Genomic DNA, 16478 nt, shown 5'->3' on the forward strand with positions numbered 1-16478 from the left:
CAAGTACTGAAAGCGGCAGTGACTCACATTTTGCTAAACTCCCTTGCAGTTTTCAAAATATCCCAAACATCCCAATTTCGAGGCCTGAGCCATGTTTTGTAGCCAAATTCTGGCTCTCTGCACGTATTCGCACTTTGAAATTACGACTTTTTATACCCAACATATGCCAAGTACTCAAAACGTTGTTTGGTCACATTTGTCCCAAACCCCCCTGCAGTTTTCAAAATATCCCAAACATCCCAATTTCGAGGACTGAGTCATATTTTGGAGCGAAATTTTAGCTCTATGCACGTATTCGCAGTTTGAAATTACGACTTTTTATACCAAACATATGCCAAGTCCTGAGAGCGGCATTGAGTCACATTTTGCACAAACCCCCCTGCAGTTTTCAAAATATCCAAAACATCTCAATTTCGAGGCCTGAGCCATATTTTGGAGCCAAATTCTGGCTCTATGCACGTATTCGTAGATTGAATTTACGACTTTTTATACCCAACATATGCCTAGTCCTGAAAGCGGCAGTGAGTCACATTTTGCACAAACTCCCTTGTAGTTTTCGAAATATCTCAAATATCCCAATTTCGACGCCTGCGCCATAATTTGGAGCCAAATTTTGGCTCTCTGCAAGTTGTCGAAGTTTGATATTACGATATTTACACCCAACATATGCCAAGTACTGAAAGCGGAAGTGAGTCACATTTTGCACAAACTCCCCTGCAGTTTTCAAAATATCCCAAACATCCCAATTTCGAGGCCTGAGCCATATTTTGGATCCAAATTCTGGCTCTCTGCACGTATTCGCTGTTTGAAGTTACGACTTTTTTATACCCAACATATGAGATGTACTGAAAGCGGCGTTTGGTCACATTTGTCCCAAACCTCCCTTCAGTTTACAAAATATCCCAAATATCCCAATTTCGAGGCCTGAGCCATAATTTGGAGCGAAATTCAAGCTCTCTGCACGTATTCGCAGTTTGAAATTACGAACTTTTATACCCAACATATGCCAAGTACTGAAAGCAGCAGTGAGTCACATTTTGCACAAACTCCCCTGCAGTTTTGAAAATATCCCAAATATCCCAATTTCGAGGCCTTAGCCATGTTTTGGAGCAAAATGCAGGCTCTCTGCACGTATTCGCAGTTTGAAATTGCGACTTGTTTATACCCAACATATGCCAAGTACTGAAAGCGAAGTTTGGTTACATTTGTCCCAAACTTCCCTGCAGTTTTCAAAATATCCCAAACATCCCAATATCGAGGCCTGAGGCATATTTTGGAGCCAAATTCTGGCTCTCTGCACGTATTCATATTTTGATATTACGACTTTTTATACCCAACATATGCCAAGTACTGAAAGTGGCTGTAAGTCACATTTTGCGCAAACTCCCCTGCAGTTTTCAAAATATTACAAACATCCCAATTTCGAGGCCTGAGCCATATTTTGAATGCAAATTTTGGTTCTATGCACATTTTCGCGGTTAGAAATTACGACATTTTATACCCAACATATGCCAAGTCCTGAAAGTGGCAGTTAGTCACATTTTGCACAAACTCCCCTGCAGTTTTCAAAATATCCCAAACATCCCAATTTAGAGGTCTGAGCCTTATTCTGGAGCCAAATTCTGGCTCTCTGCACGTATTCGCAGTTTGAAATTACGAATTTATATACCCAACATATGCCAAGTACTGAAAGCGGCGTTTCGTCACATTTGTCCCAAACCTCCCTGCAGTTTTCAAAATATCCCAAATATCCCAATTTCGAGGCCTGATTCACATTTTGGAGCCAAATTCTGGCTCTCTGCACGTATTCGCAGTTTGAAATTACGATTTTTTATACCCAATATATTCCAAGTAATGAAAGGGGTAGTGAGTCACATTTTGCACAAACTCCCCTGCAGTTTTCAAAATATCCCAAACATCCCAATTTCGAGGCCTGAGCCATATTTTGGAACCAAATTTTGGCTCTCTACACGTATTCGCAGTTTGAAGTTACGACTTTTTATACCCAACATATGCCAAGTACTGAAAGCGGCAGTGACTCACATTTTGCTAAACTCCCTTGCAGTTTTTAAAATATCCCAAACATCCCAATTTCGAGGCATGAGCCATGTTTTGTAGCCAAATTCTGGCTCTCTGCACGTATTTGCAGTTTGAAATTACGACTTTTTATACCCAACATATGCCAAGTACTCAAAACGTTGTTTGGTCACATTTGTCCCAAACCCCCCTGCAGTTTTCAAAATATCCCAAACATCCCAATTTCGAGGCCTGAGCCAAATTTTGGAGCCAAATTCTGGCTCTCTGCACGTATTCGCACTTTGAAATTACGAATTTTTAAACCCAACATTTGCCAAGATCTGAAAGCGGCGTTTGGTCATATTTGTCCCAAACCTCCCTGCAGTTTTCAAAATATCCCAAACATCCCAATTTCGAGGACTGAGTCATATTTTGGAGCGAAATTTTAGCTCTATGCACGTATTCGCAGTTTGAAATTACGACTTTTTATACCAAACATATGCCAAGTCCTGAGAGCGGCATTGAGTCACATTTTGCACAAACCCCCCTGCAGTTTTCAAAATATCCAAAACATCTCAATTTCGAGTCCTGAGCCATATTTTGGAGCCAAATTCTGGCTCCATGCACGTATTCGCAGATTTAATTTACGACTTTTTATACCCAACATATGCCTAGTCCTGAAAGCGGCAGTGAGTCACATTTTGCACAAACTCCCTTGTAGTTTTCGAAATATCCCAAATATCCCAATTTCGACGCCTGAGCCATATTTTGGAGCCAAATTTTGGCTCTCTGCAAGTTGTCGAAGTTTGATATTACGATATTTACACCCAACATATGCCAAGTACTGAAAGCGGAAGTGAGTCACATTTTGCACAAACTCCCCTGCAGTTTTCAAAATATCCCAAACTTCCCAATTTCGAGGCCTGAGCCATATTTTGGATCCAAATTATGGCTCTCTGCACGTATTCGCTGTTTGAAGTTACGACTTTTTTATACCCAACATATGCGATGTACTGAAAGCGGCGTTTGGTCACATTTGTCCCAAACCTCCCTTCAGTTTACAAAATATCCCAAACATCCCAATTTCGCGGCCTGAGCCATATTTTGGAGCCAAATTCAAGCTCTCTGCACGTATTCGCAGTTTGAAATTACGACATTTTTGTACCCAACATATGCCAAGTACTGAAAGCGGCATTTGGTTACATTTGTCCCAAACCTCTCTGCAGTTTTCAAAATATCCCAAACATCCCAATATCGAGGGCCGAGCCATATTTTGGAGCCAACGTCTGGCTCTCTGCACGTATTCATATTTTGATATTACGACTTTTTATACCCAACATATGCCAAGTACTGAAAGTGGCAGTGAGTCACATTTTGCGCAAACTCCCCTGTAGTTTTCAAAATATCCCAAACATCCCAATTTCGAGACCTTAGCCATATTTTGGAGGCAAATTTTGGCTCTATGCACGTATTCGCGGTTTGAAATTACGACATTTTATAACCAATATATGCCAAGTCCTGAAAGCAGCAGTGAGTCACATTTCACACAAACTCCCCTGCAGTTTTCGAAATATCCCAAATATTCCAATTTTGAGGCCTGAGCTATATTTTGGAGCCAAATTTTGGCTCTCTGCACGTATCACAGTTTGAAATTACGACTTTTTTATACCCAACATATGCCAAGTACTGAAAGTGGCGTTTGGTGAAATTTGTCGTAAATCCCCCTGCAGTTTTCAAAATATCCCAAACATCCCAATTTCGATACCTGAGCCATATTTTGGAGCCAAATTCTGGCTCTCTGCACGTATTCGCAGTTTGAAATTACGACTTTTTTATACCCAACATATGCCAAGAACTGAAAGCGGCGTTTGGTGACATTTGTCCCAAACACCCCCCTCCCATGCAGTTTTCAAAATATCCCAAATATCCCAATTTCGAGGCCTGAGCCATATTTTGGAGCCAAATTTTGGCTCTTTGCACGTACTCGCAGTTTGAAATTACGACTTTTTATATCCAACATATGCCAAGTACTGGAAGCGGCGTTTGGTCACAAATGTCCCAAACCTCCCTGCAGTTTTCAAAATATCCCAAATATTCCAATTTCGAGGCCTGAGGCATATTTTGGAGCCAAATTCTGGTGCTCTGCACGTATTCGCTGTTTGAAATTACGACTTTTTATACCCAACATATGCCAAGTTCTGAGAGCGGCATTGAGTCACATTTGGCACAAACTCCCATGCAGTTTTCAAAAGTATCCCAAATATCCCAATTTCGAGGCCTGAGCCATAATTTGCATCCAAATTCTGGGTCTCTGCACGTATTCGCAGTTTGAAATTGCGAATTTAATACTCAACATATGCCAAGTACTGAATCCGCCGTTTGGTCAAATTTGTCCCAATCTCCCCTGCAGTTTTCAAAATATCCTAAACATCTCAATATCGAGGCCTGAGCCATATTTTGGAGCCAAATTCTGGCTCTCAGCACGTATTCGCAGTTTGAAATTACGACTTTTTATACCCAACAAATGCCAAGTACTGAATGCGGCGTTTGGTCACATTTGTCCCAAACCTCCCTGCAGTTTTCAAAATATCCCAAACATGCTAATTTCGAGGCCTGAGCCATAGTTTGGAGCAAAATTCTGGCTCTCTGCACGTATTGGCAGTTTAAAATTACGACTTTATATACGCAACATATGCCAAGTACTGAAAGTGGCCTTTGGTCACATTTGTCCGAAACCTCCCTGCAGTTTTCAAAATATCCCACATATCCCAATTTCGAGGCCTGAGGCATATTTTGGAGCCAAATTCTGGCTCTCTGCACGTATTCATATTTTGATATTACGACTTTTTATACCCAACATATGCCAAGTACTGAAAGTGGCAGTGAGTCACATTTTGCGCAAACTCCCCTGCAGTTTTTTAAATATCCCAAACATCCCAATTTCGAGGCCTGAGCCATATTTTGGAGGCAAATTTTGGCTCTATGCACGTTTTCTCGGTTTGAAATTACGACATTTTATACCCAACATATGCAAAGTCCTGAAAGCGGCAGAGAGTCACATTTTGCACAAACTCCCCTGCAGTTTTCGAAATATCCCAAATATCCCAATTTCGAAGCCTGAGCCATATTTTGGAGCCAAATTCGGGTTCTCTGCACGTATTCGCAGTTTGAAATTACGAACTTTTATACCCAACATATGCCAAGTACTGAAAGCAGCAGTGAGTCACATTTTGCACAAACTCCCCTGCAGTTTTGAAAATATCCCAAATATCCCAATTTCGAGGCCTTAGCCATGTTTTGGAGCAAAATGCAGGCTCTCTGCACGTATTCGCAGTTTGAAATTGCGACTTGTTTATACCCAACATATGCCAAGTACTGAAAGCGAAGTTTGGTTACATTTGTCCCAAACTTCCCTGCAGTTTTCAAAATATCCCAAACATCCCAATATCGAGGCCTGAGGCATATTTTGGAGCCAAATTCTGGCTCTCTGCACGTATTCATACTTTGATATTACGACTTTTTATACCCAACATATGCCAAGTACTGAAAGTGGCTGTAAGTCACATTTTGCGCAAACTCCCCTGCAGTTTTCAAAATATTACAAACATCCCAATTTCGAGGCCTGAGCCATATTTTGGATGCAAATTTTGGTTCTATGCACATTTTCGCGGTTAGAAATTACGACATTTTATACCCAACATATGCCAAGTCCTGAAAGTGGCAGTTAGTCACATTTTGCACAAACTCCCCTGCAGTTTTCAAAATATCCCAAACATCCCAATTTAGAGGTCTGAGCCTTATTCTGGAGCCAAATTCTGGCTCTCTGCACGTATTCGCAGTTTGAAATTACGAATTTATATACCCAACATATGCCAAGTACTGAAAGCGGCGTTTCGTCACATTTGTCCCAAACCTCCCTGCAGTTTTCAAGCTCTCTGCACGTATTCGCAGTTTGAAATTAGGATATTTTTGTACCCAACATATGCCAAGTACTGAAAGCGGCGTTTGGTTACATTTGTCCCAAACCTCCCTGCAGTTTTCAAGATATCCCAAACATCCCAATATCGAGGGCTGAGCCATATTTTGGAGCCAACGTCTGGCTCTCTGCACGTATTCATATTTTGATATTATGACTTTTTATACCCAACATATGCCAAGTACTGAATGTGGCAGAGAGTCACATTTGGCGCACACTCCCCTGTAGTTTTCAAAATATCCCAAACATCCCAATTTCGAGGCCTTAGCTATATTTTGGAGGCAAATTTTGGCTCTATGCACGTATTCGCAGTTTGAAATTACGACTTTTTTATACCCAAAATATGCGAAGTACTGAAAATGGTCACAAATGTCCCAAACCTCCCTGCAGTTTTAAAAATATCCCAAATATCCCAATTTCGAGGCCTGAGGCATATTTTGGAGCCAAATTCTGGTGCTCTGCACGTATTCGCAGTTTGAAATTACGACTTTTTATACCCAACATATGCCAAGTCCTGAGAGCGGCATTGAGTCACATTTGGCACAAACTCCCATGCAGTTTTCAAACATATCCCAAATATCCCTATTTCGAGGCCTGAGCTATAATTTGGGTCCAAATTCTGGGTCTCTGCACGTATTCGCAGTTTGAAATTCCGAATTTAATACTCAACATATGCCAAGTACTGAAACCGCCATTGGTCAAATTTGTCCCAATCTCCCCTGTAGTTTTCAAAATATCCTAAACATCTCAATTTCGAGGCCTGAGCCATATTTTGGAGCCAAATTCTGGCTCTCAGCACGTATTCGCAGTTTGAAATTACGACTTTTTATACCCAACAAATGCCAAGTACTGAATGCGACGTTTGGTCACATTTGTCCCAAACCTCTCTGCAGTTTTCAAATAATCCCAAACATGGTAATTTCGAGGCCTGAGCCATAGTTTGGAGCAAAATTCTGGCTCTCTGCACGTATTGGCAGTTTAAAATTACGACTTTATATAAGCAACATATGCCAAGTACTGAAAGTGGCAGAGAGTCACATTTGGCGCACACTCCCCTGTAGTTTTCAAAATATCCCAAACATCCCAATTTCGAGGCCTGAGCCATATTTTGGAGGGAAATTTTGGTTCTATGCACGTTTTCGCGGTTTGAAATTACGACATTTTATACCCAACATATGCCAAGTCCTGAAAGCGGCAGTTAGTCACATTTTGCACAAACTCCCCTGCAGTTTTCAAAATATCACAAATATCCCAATTTCGTGGCCTTAGCCATGTTTTGGAGCCAAATTCTGGCTCTCTACACGTATTCGCTGTTTGAAATTGCGACTTTTTTTATGCCCAACATATGCCAAGTACTGAAAGCGGCGTTTGGTCACATTTCTCCCAAACCTCCCTGCAGTTTTCAAAATATCCCAAACATCCCAATATCGAGGCCTGAGTCATATATTGGAGCCAACGTCTGGCTCTCTGCACGTATTCATATTTTGATATTACGACCTTTTATACCCAACATATGCCAAGTAATGAAAGTGGCAGTGAGTCACATGTTGCGCAAACTCCCTTGCAGTTTTCAAAATATCCCAAACATCTCAATTTCAAGGCCTGAGCCATATTTTGGAGCCAAATTCTTGCTCTCTGCACGTATTCGCAGTTTGAAATTACGACTTTTTATACCCAACTTATGCCAAGTACTGAAAGCGGCGTTTGGTCACATTTGTCCCAAAGCTCCCTGCAGTTTTCAAAATATCCCAAACATGCTAATTTCGAGGCCTGAGCCATATTTTGGAGCTAAATTCTGGCTCTCTGCACGTATTCGCACTTTGAAATTACGAATTTTTAAACCCAACATTTGCCAAGATCTGAACGCGGCGTTTGGTCATATTTGTCCCAAACCCCCCTGCAGTTTTCAAAATATCCCAAACATCCCAATTTCGAGGACTGAGGCATATTTTGGAGCGAAATTTTAGCTCTATGCACGTATTCGCAGTTTGAAATTACGACTTTTTATACCCAACATATGCCAAGTCCTGAGAGCGGCATTGAGTCACATTTTCCACAAACCCCCCTGCAGTTTTCAAAATATCCAAAACATCTCAATTTCGAGGCCTGAGCCATATTTTGGAGCCAAATTCTGGCTCTATGCACGTATTCGCAGATTGAATTTACGACTTATTATACCCAACATAAACCTAGTCCTGAAAGCGGCAGTGAGTCACATTTTGCACAAACTCCCTTGTAGTTTTCGAAATATCCCAAATATCCCAATTTCGACGCCTGAGCCATATTTTGGAGCCAAATTTTGGCTCTCTGCAAGTTGTCGACGTTTGATATTATGATATTTACACCCAACATATGCCAAGTACTGAAAGCGGAAGTGAGTCACATTTTCCACAAACTCCCCTGCACTTTTCAAAATATCCCAAACATCCCAATTTCGAGGCTTGAGCCATATTTTGGATCCAAATTCTGGCTCTCTGCACGTATTCGCTGTTTGAAGTTACGACTTTTTTATACCCAACATATGCGATGTACTCAGAGTGGCGTTTGGTCACATTTGTCCCAATCCTCCCTTCAGTTTACAAAATATCCCAAATATCCCAATTTCGAGGCCTGAGCCATAATTTGGAGCCAAATTCAAGCTCTTTGCACGTATTCGCAGTTTGAAATTACGACATTTTTGTACCCAACATATGCCAAGTACTGAAAGCGGCGTTTGGTTTCATTTGTCCCAAACCTCCCTGCAGTTTTCAAGATATCCCAAACATCCCAATATCGAGGGCTGAGCCATATTTTGGAGCCAACGTCTGGCTCTCTGCACGTATTCATATTTTGATATTATGACTTTTTATACCCAACATATGCCAAGTACTAAAAGTGGCAGTGAGTCACATTTGGCGCACACTCCCCTGTAGTTTTCAAAATATCCCAAACATCCCAATTTCGAGTCCTTAGCCATATTTTGGAGGCAAATTTTGGCTCTATGCACGTATTCGCGGTTTGAAATTAAAACATTTTATAACCAACATATGCCAAGTCCTGAAAGCAGCAGTGAGTAACATTTCGCACAAACTCCCCTGCAGTTTTCAAAATATCCCAAACATCCCAATTTCGAGACCTGAGCCATATTTTGGAGCCAAATTCTGGCTCTCTGCACGTATTCGCAGTTTGAAATTACGACTTTTTTATACCCAACATATGCCAAGTACTGAAAATGGTCACAAATGTCACAAACCTCCCTGCAGTTTTCAAAATATCCCAAATATCCCAATTTCGAGGCCTGAGGCATATTTTGGAGCCAAATTCTGGTGTTCTGCACGTATTCGCAGTTTGAAATTACGACTTTTTATACCCAACATATGCCAAGTCCTGAGAGCGGCATTGAGTCACATTTGGCACAAACTCCCATGCAGTTTTCAAAAATATCCCAAATATCCCAATTTCGAGGCCTGAGCCATAATTTGGGTCCAAATTCTGGGTCTCTGCACGTATTCGCAGTTTGAAATTGCAAATTTAATACTCAACATATGCCAAGTACTGAAACCGCCGTTTGGTCAAATTAGTCCCAATCTCCCCTGCAGTTTTCAAAATATCCTAAACATCTCAATTTCGAGGCCTGAGCCATATTTTGGAGCAAAATTCTAGCTCTCAGCACGTATTCGCAGTTTGAAATTACGACTTTTTATACCCAACAAATGCCAAGTACTGAATGCGGCGTTTGGTCACATTTGTCCCAAACCTCCCTGCAGTTTTCAAAATATCCCAAACATGCTAATTTCGAGTCCTGAGCCATAGTTTGGAGCAAAATTCTGACTCTCTGCACGTATTCATATTTTGATATTACGACTTTTTATACCCAACATATGCCAAGTACTGAAAGCGGCAGTGAGTCACATTTTGAACAAACTCCTCTGCAGTTTTCAAAATATCCTAAATATCCCAATTTCGAGGCCTGAGCCATATATTGGAGCCAAATTCTGGCTCTATGCACGTTTTCTCGGTTTGAAATTACGACATTTTATACCCAACATATGCCAAGTCCTGAAAACGGCAGTGAGTCACATTTTGCACAAACTCCCCTGCAGTTTTCGAAATATCCCAAATATCCCAATTTCGAGGCCTTAGCCATGTTTTGGAGCAAAATGCTGGCTCTCTGCACGTATTCGCAGTTTGAAATTGCGACTTGTTTATACCCAACATATGCCAAGTACTGAAAGCGAAGTTTGGTTACATTTGTCCCAAACCTCCCTTCAGTTTACAAAATATCCCAAATATCCCAATTTTGAGGCCTGAGTCATAATTTGGAGCCAAATTCAAGCTCTCTGCACGTATTCGCAGTTTGAAATTACGACATTTTTGTACCCAACATATGCCAAGTACTGAAACCGGCGTTTGGTTACATGTGTCCCAAACCTCCCTGCAGTTTTCAAGATATCCCTAACATCCCAATATCGAGGGCTGAGCCATATTTTGGAGCCAACGTCTGGCTCTCTGCACGTATTCATATTTTGATATTATGACTTTTTATACCCAACATATGCCAAGTACTGAAAGTGGCAGAGAGTCACATTTGGCGCACACTCCCCTGTAGTTTTCAAAATATCCCAAACATCCCAATTTCGAGGCCTTAGCCATATTTTGGAGGCAAATTTTGGCTCTATGCACGTATTCGCGTTTTGAAATTACGACATTTTATAACCAACATATGCTAAGTCTTGAAAGCAGCAGTGAGTCACATTTCGCACAAACTCCCCTGCAGTTTTCAAAATATCCCAAACATCCCAATTTCGAGACCTGAGCCATATTTTGGAGCCAAATTCTGGCTCTCTGCACGTATTCGCAGTTTGAAATTACGACTTTTTTATACCCAACATACGCCAAGTACTGAAAATGGTCACAAATGTCCCAAACCTCCCTGCAGTTTTCAAAATATCCCAAATATCACAATTTCGAGGCCTGAGGCATATTTTGGAGCCAAATTCTGGTGCTCTGCACGTATTCGCAGTTTGAAATTACGACTTTTTATACCCAACATATGCCAAGTCCTGAGAGCGGCATTGAGTCACATTTGGCACAAACTCCCATGCAGTTTTCAAAAATATCCCAAATATCCCAATTTCGAGGCCTGAGCCATAATTTGGGTCCAAATTCTGGGTGTCTGCACGTATTCGCAGTTTGAAATTGCGAATTTAATACTCAACATATGCCAAGTACTGAAACCGCCGTTTGATCAAATTAGTCCCAATCTCCCCTGCAGTTTTCAAAATATCCTAAACATCTCAATTTCGAGGCCTGAGCCATATTTTGGAGCCAAATTCTGGCTCTCTGCACGTATTCGCAGTTTAAAATTACGACTTTTATACCCAACATCTTCCAAGTACTGAAAGCAGCAGTGAGTCACATTTTGCACAAACTCCCCTGCACTTTTCAAAATATCCAAAATATCCCAATTTCGATGCCCGAGCCATATTTTGGAGCCAAATTCTGGCTCTCTGCACGTATTCGCAGTTTGAAATTACGACTTTTTATACCCAACATATGCAAAGTACTGAAAGCAGCAGTGAGTCACATTTTGCACAATCACCCCTGCAGTTTTCAAAATATCCCAAATATCCTATTTTCGAGGCCTGAGCCAGATTTTGGAGCCAAATTCTGGCTCTCTGCACGTATTCGCATTTTGAAATTACTACTTTTTATACCCAACATATGCCAAGAAGTAAAAGCGGCGTTTGGTCACATCTGTCCCAATCCCCCCTGCTGTTTTCGAAATATCCCAATTTCGAGGCCTGAGCAATATTTTGGAGCCAAATTCTTGCTCTCTGCACGTATTCGCAGTTTGAAATTACGACTTTTTATACCCAACATATGCTAAGTACTGAAAGCGGCACTGAGTCACATTTTGCACAAACTCCCCTGCAGTTTTCAAAATATCCCAATACGACTTTTTATACCAAACATATGCCAAGTATGGAAAGCGGCGTTTGGTCACATTTGTCCCAATCCCCCCTGCAGATTTAAAAATATCCCAAACATCCCAATTTCGAAGCCTGAGCCATATTTTGGAGCCAAATTCTGGCTCTCTGCACGTATTCGCAGTTTGATATTACGACTTTTTATACCCAACATATGCTAGGTACTGAAAGCGGCGTTTGGTAACATTTGACCCAAACCTCCCTGCAGTTTTCAAAATATCCCAAACGTCCAAATTTCGAGGCCTGAGCCATATTTTGGAGCCAAATTCTGGCTCTCTGCATGTATTCGCAGTTTGAAATTACGACTTTTTATACCCAACATATGCCAAGTACTGAAAGCAGCACTGAGTCACATTTTGCACAAACTCCCCTGCAGTTTTCAAAATATCCCAAACATCCCAATTTCGAGGCCTGAGCCATATATTGGAGCCAAATTCTGGCTCTCTGCACGTATTCGCAGTTTGAAATTCGACTTTTTATACCCTACATATGCCAAGTACTGAAAGCGGCAGTGAGTCACATTTTACACAAACTCCCCTGCAGTTTTGAAAATATCCCAAATATCCCAATTTTGTGGCCTGAGCCATATTTTGGAGCCAAATTCTGGCTCTCTGCACGTATTCGCATTTTGAAATTACGACTTTTTATACCCAACATGTGGCAAGTTCTGAAACGGCAATGAGTCACATTTTAAACAAACTCCTCCGCAGTTTTCAAAATATCCCAATTTCGAGGCCTGAGCCATATTTTGGAGCCAAATTCTGGCTCTCTGCACGTATTCGCAGTTTGAAATTAGGACTTTTTATACCCAACATATGCCAAGTACTGAAAACGGCAGTGAGTCACATTTTGCACAAACTCCCCTGCAGTTTTCAAAATATCCCAAACATCCCAATTTCGAGGCCTGAGCCATATATTGGAGCCAAATTCTGGCTCTTTGCACGTATTCGCATTTTGAAATTTTACTTTTTATACCCAACATATGCCAAGTATTGAAAGCGGCGTTTGGTTACATTTGTCCCAAACCTCCCTGCAGTTTTCAAAATATCCCAAACATCCCAATTTCAAAGCCTGAGCCATATTTTGGAGCCAAATTCTGGCTCTCTGCACTTATTCGCAGTTTGATATTACGACTTTTTATACCCAACATATGCCAAGTACTGAAAGCGGCAGTGAGTCACATTTTGCACAAACTCCCCTGCAGTTTTCAAAATATCAAAAACATCCCAATTTCGAGGCCTAAGCCATATATTGGAGCCAAATTCTGGCTCTCTGCACGTATTCGCAGTTTGAAATTACTACTTTTTATACCCAACATATGCCAGGTACTGAGAGCGGCGTTTGGTCACATTTGACCCAAACCTCCCTGCAGTTCTCAAAATATCCCAAACATCCAAATTTCGAGGCCTGAGCCATATTTTAAAGCCAAATTCTGTCTCTCTGCACGTATTCGCAGTTTGAAATTACTAATTTTTATACCTAACATATGCCAAGTACTGAAAGCGGCAATAAGTCACATTTTGCACAAACTCCCCTGCAGTTTTCAAAATATCCCAAACATCCCAATTTCGAGGCCTGAGCCATATATTGGAGCCAAATTCTGGCTCTTTGCACGTATTCGCATTTTGAAATTTGACTTTTTATACCCAACATATGCCAAGTACTGAAAGCGGCAGTGAGTCACATTTTGAACAAACTCCTCTGCAGTTTTCAAAATATCCTATATATCCCAATTTCGAGGCCTGAGCCATATATTGGAGCCAAATTCTGGCTCTCTGCCCGTATTCGAAGTTTGAAATAAGACTTTTTATACCCAATATGTGCCAAGTACTGAAAGCGGCAGTGAGTCACATTTTGCACAAACTCCCCTGCAGTTTTCAAAATATCCCAAACATCCCAATTTCGAGGCCTGAGCCATATATTGGAGCCAAATTCTGGCTCTCTGCACGTATTCGCAGTTTGAAATTACGACTTTTTATACCCAACATATGCCAAGTACTGAAAGCGGCAGTGAGTCACATTTTGCACAAACTCCCCTGCAGTTTTCAAAATATCCAAAATATCCCAATTTTGAGGCCTGAGCCATATTTTGGAGCCAAATTCTTGCTTTCTGCACGTATTCGCAGTTTGAAATTACGACTTTTTATACCCCACATATGCCAAGTACTGAAAGCGGCATTGAGTCACATTTTGCACAAACACCCCTGCAGTTTTCAAAATATCTTAATTTCGAGGCCTGAACAATATTTTGTAGCCAAATTCTGGCTCTCTGCACGTATTCGCAGTTTGAAATTATTACTTTTTATACCCAACATATGCCAGGTACTGAAAGCGGTGTTTGGTCAAATTTGACCCAAACCTCCCTGCAGTTTTCAAAATATCCCAAACATCCCAATTTCGAGGCCTGAGCCATATTTTGCAGCCAAATTCTGGCTCTCTGCACGTATTCGCAGTTTGAAATTCGACTTTTTATACCCAACATATGCCAAGTACTGAAAGTGGCAGTGAGTCACATTTTGCACAAACTCCCCTGTAGTTTTCAAAATATCCAAAATATCCCAATTTTGAGGCCTGAGCCATATTTTGGAGCCAAATTCTTGCTTTCTGCACGTATTCGCAGTTTGAAATTACGACTTTTTATACCCCACATATGCCAAGTACTGAAAGCGGCATTGAGTCACATTTTGCACAAACTCCCCTGCAGTTTTCAAAATATCTTAATTTCGAGGCCTGAACAATATTTTGTAGCCAAATTCTGGCTCTCTGCACGTATTCGCAGTTTGAAATTATTACTTTTTATACCCAACATATGCCAGGTACTGAAAGCGGTGTTTGGTCAAATTTGACCCAAACCTCCCTGCAGTTTTCAAAATATCCCAAACATCCCAATTTCGAGGCCTGAGACATATTTTGCAGCCAAATTCTGGCTCTCTGCACGTATTCGCAGTTTGAAATTCGACTTTTTATACCCAACATATGCCAAGTACTGAAAGTGGCAGTGAGTCACATTTTGCACAAACTCCCCTGCAGTTTTCAAAATATCCCAAATATCCCGATTTTGTGGCCTGAGCCATATTTTGGAGCCAAATTCTGGCTCTCTGCACGTATTCGCAGTTTGAAATTACAACTTTTTATACCCAACTTGGCCCGGGAAATGGCCCGGGTACAGGCCCAGAAATGGCCCGGGTACAGGCCCAGAAATGGCCCGGGTACAGGCCCAGATATGGCCCGGGTACAGGCCCAGAAATGGCCCGGGTACCGGCCCAGAAATGGCCCGGGTACAGGCCCAGAAATGGCCCGTGTACAAGCCCAGAAATGGCCCGGGTACAGACCCAGAAATGGCCCGGGTACAGACCCAGAAATGGCCCGGGTACAGACCCAGAAATGGCCCGGGTACAGGCCCAGAAATGACCCGGGTACAGGCCCAGAAATGGCCCCGGTACAGGCCCAGAAATGGCCCAGAAATGGCCCTGGTACAGGCCCAGAAATGGCCCTGGTACAGGCCCAGAAATGGCCCAGGTACAGGCCCAGAAATGACCCGGGGACAGGCCCAGAATTGGCCCGGGTACAGGGACAGAAATGGCCCGGGGACAGGCCCAGAAATGGCCCGGGTACAGGCCCAGAAATGGCCCAGGTACAGGCCCAGAAATGGCCCGGGTACAGGCCCAGAAATGGCCCGGGTACAGGCCCAGAAATGGCCCGGGTACAGGTCCAGAAATGGCCCGGGTACAGGCCCAGAAATGGCCCTGGTACAGGCCCAGATATGGCCCGGGTACAGGCCCAGAAATGGCCCGGGTACAGGCCCAGAAATGGCCCATGTACAGGCCCAGAAATGGCCCGGGTACAGGCCCAGAAATGGCCCGGGTACAGGCCCAGAAATGGCCCGGGTACAAGCCCAGAAATGGCCTGGGTACAGGCCCACAAATGGCCCGGGAACAGGCCCACAAATGGCCCGGGTACAGGCCCAGAAATGGCCCGGGTACAGGCCCAGAAATGGCCCGGGTACAGGCCCAGAAATGGCCCGGGTACAGACCCAGATATGGCCCGGGTACAGGCCCAGAAATGGCCCGGGTACAGGCCCAGAAATAACCCGGGTACAGGCCCAGAAATGGCCCGGGTACAGGCCCAGAAATGGCCCGGGTACAGGCCCAGAAATGGCCCGGGTACAGGCCCAGATATGGCCCGGGTACAGACCCAGAAATGGCCCGGGTACAGGCCCAGAAATGGCCCGGGTACAGGCCCAGAAATGGCCCCGGTACAGGCCCAGAAATGGCCCAGAAATGGCCCTGGTACAGGCCCAGAAATGGCCCTGGTACAGGCCCAGAAATGGCCCTGGTACAGGCCCAGAAATGACCCGGGTACAGGCCCAGAAATGGCCCAGGTACAGGGACAGAAATGGCCCGGGGACAGGCCCAGAAATGGCCCGGGTACAGGCCCAGAAATGGCCCCGGTACAGGCCCAGAAATGGCCCGGGTACAGGCCAAGAAATGGCCCGGGTACAGGCCCAGAAATGGCCC

Source organism: Procambarus clarkii, unplaced genomic scaffold, assembly GCF_040958095.1.
Source record: "Procambarus clarkii isolate CNS0578487 unplaced genomic scaffold, FALCON_Pclarkii_2.0 HiC_scaffold_348, whole genome shotgun sequence".
NCBI lineage: Eukaryota > Metazoa > Arthropoda > Malacostraca > Decapoda > Cambaridae > Procambarus > Procambarus clarkii.